Here is a 3,225-nt window from a genome sequence, read left to right as displayed (position 1 = left end):
TAGGGAAAGGATAAGCATGACTTAATTGTCCTGTGTTATTATTTACCAGCATTTAGTATAAGGTCCATATTTAAGAATAGAGACAGTGGCCCTGATTCTTGTCTGCACTTAAGTGTACAATGAGAAGAAGCATCTTTATGGCTCTTCTGTGCTCCTCCTGTCCTGATTAGTATGTGTGTTGGTTTTCTGACAAATCATAGCAGCCTATAGGATGTTACAAGTTTTTTCAGCTGTGACAGGTTCCAAGGTATGGATGAAGTACCTGAGGATCTCTACAGCACAGAGATGCCCCACACTGTGGGGTCATTCCCTCTCTTCCCTTTCTATTCTGGCCACTGGTAGGTGAGGGGCAATGAACTCTCAACAAATGGAGGATCCTCCTATGCCAGAATAGTTTTCCAATAGCCAGTCAGATTGGCTTCAGAACAACATTTGTCAGTGGTGTAACACAGTACTCTTCATGCAGGGGTCTACAAAAAGGATTAGAGATATTTTATGTAACTGAAGAATTTAATCTGTTATTTTCTTTTTGCTAATCTTGATATGTTGAGATCTCCTAGTACATATAATACTCAGAATGGTAGTAGGAATCAAGGCTTTTGGGCTCCTAAATAGCAAAGACATTTTAGCTTGTTTATCTGTAATCCAGTGTATCATATGACAGCCCTCTGCAAATGCTGCAGTCTTGCTGTATCTGTTTATGAGCCATGCACAGCAGGTAACTTACATAATCAAACCCCCACCCAGCACCGAGGCACGCCACACTCAGATACTGTATTCTGTGAGCCTCTTACTAATATATATCCTCCGGCTTCTGTATCTTGTTAACAAGACAGAGCATGTATTAGTGTGCTCAGGTAACCCTTAAAAAAAAAAACACATACACACCTACATTTGGAATAAAATACCCTTAACAGTACATTTGATTTACACACAAACCACTAAGTGGAACAGCAATGAACCAGTCTTTTCTCCATTGGGAATTTTGTCATGACTTCAGTAAGAGCAGGATCCAGCCCTCAGAGAGACAGCAGAACCTACAACCCATGTTTACAAGCTTCCCAGTACTAAAGGACTATAGCTTTCTGCCTATTCTGTCATACGGTGGGGTCTATCCTAATGAAAAAAATTAGGGGATAATTGATATGAGGAATTAATTGAAAAAAGTAGTATGCATTTTACTTCCAGATTGAATCATTACAAACCTTTCAGAAAGAGCTGATAGACTACAATGGGATTTGCTAATGTATTCTCTAGCTATACATTTACTTATTTTATTAATCCATTTGGAACCAAATTAATCTCTACTATAGCTCCACTGAAATTAATGGAGGGACATTGGTAGCCCATACTGTTTGCTATGACAGAATTGTAGTATTCTAGATTTCATTTTCTGTACCATTCTTTACACAACCAAATAAGTTGTTTGTGTTTGTTGGTTAAGACTGCCGCTGCACATATAAAACCCAGGAACCGGTTTGACTAATTTAGATGATTCCTTTCATGTACATTACCTTGCATTTGTCAACGCTTTTATTTCATCTGTCGATGCATTACCAGATCACATGGCTATGTTCTTTCCTCCTGAACTTTCTTGCAGTGTTTGCTAACATTGAACATCCTAAATCATTTGTGCAAAAAGACAAATTCAAAACCTCCCTTTCGATGAGAACAGCAGGACACAGTTGTGATTCATGAAGTTAGCCATGGCAATAAACCAAAATACCAAATTACAGAGTTAAACCAGGTCAACATATCTTCATAAATTCATTTCTAAATGCTTCATAATCAGCAATCAGAGAGAGACATTATAGTACATATTGGGCTATGGATGCCTCAAAGTTGACCCACAAAGGTCACAGTAAGTGCAGTTATCAAATTAATAGAGATAAGCTATTTCTTTCTTTTATAGATACAGTGCAACAAAAGCTGCTTGATGCAATTAGTGATGCACTCTACAGTGAGGAGTACAGGAGAGAAGATTAGAAAAGACAATTAAGGCAGAAGACTAAGGGCTCCTACAGACATGCAGAGAGCCTGCTCTAATGCACTGGGAATCCTACATGTTGGAGCAGGCTTGATTCATTGAGTCTACCGGAGCACAAAAATTGACGCGCTCTGGCAACCTTCTGCATCACACGTATCAGTGTCCCTGTGCTGAAAAAATGGCAGTGGGGTGCTTTGAAATAAAACACGTTCTATGAGCTTTAGTTCACAGTGCCCTGCCACCATTTTTTCAGCATGGGGACGCACAAGGATGCTGATACATGACACAGGTGCTTTAATTAGCGTGGCTCACCAATTAAAGGACCCGGCGACACATCCTACAGCACCTGTAAAATAGTTCTAAGTGATAGGACTGGCAGAGTCAGCTTTGTTGGTAACCATCTCTGAAACACATCTGGAATTTGTTTTTATTTAGTAACATAGAGATGCTGGTTTTTTTATTTGAAATGTCAGAGACTATTAATATCGCTGGAACTCTTCAACATAGCTCCAATACTTCTGATTAACTAGAACGTCTGAGAGCGATGGCCTCAGTACTGCTCAGTGAACTACCTCATAAGGTGTAATGGCATCTGCAGATGCTTCAGAAAGCTGCTGTTAGGGTAATTACTCCCACTAACCTATCACAGCAAATCACTCCCACTGCAATTGCTTCATTGGCTTCCTGTTAAGCAACTTATTGCCCAGAAAATTACTCTCAGGATGCATCAACAATTGTCCTGCATTACTCCTTTGGATTCACCAGATTTGCTTTTTCCCCTAAAATCGCTAGTAGATCTTTGTTTATGTCAACAGAAATGACCTATGACTGAAAATGGGTGAGTTACATGTGTGCTGAACATCATAAAATAAAGCTTGCTTGGCATGCTCGGGTTTAAACACCGTTTTTGACATGGTGCTGAACATTACTTGTTCTCGTCTCCCTTTGTAGTTACTCCACATTCAGCTGCAATACTACTGACCCCAGTATCAGCAATTGGTAGTTTTCTTAGTATAGTCATGGTGGTTTCTTCTGCTGGATGCTAAGCTTTGGACAATTCATTTATGGCCCTAAAGTTTTGAGGTGGACTGCTGGGGCTCTGAACCAGTGGTGATGCATAGGGGGTACATATACACCCCCTGAGAGTGCTGGTACACCCCCTGACAGGTCACGCTTCCCACCTAAGTGACAGGCACGGGGGGCTGGCAGGAGCACCGGTGTCCCCACCTGCGAGCCCC

Source organism: Alligator sinensis, unplaced genomic scaffold, assembly GCF_000455745.1.
Source record: "Alligator sinensis unplaced genomic scaffold, ASM45574v1 scaffold913_1, whole genome shotgun sequence".
Taxonomy (NCBI): Eukaryota; Metazoa; Chordata; order Crocodylia; family Alligatoridae; genus Alligator; species Alligator sinensis.
Note: the sequence above shows the minus strand (reverse complement) of the source record.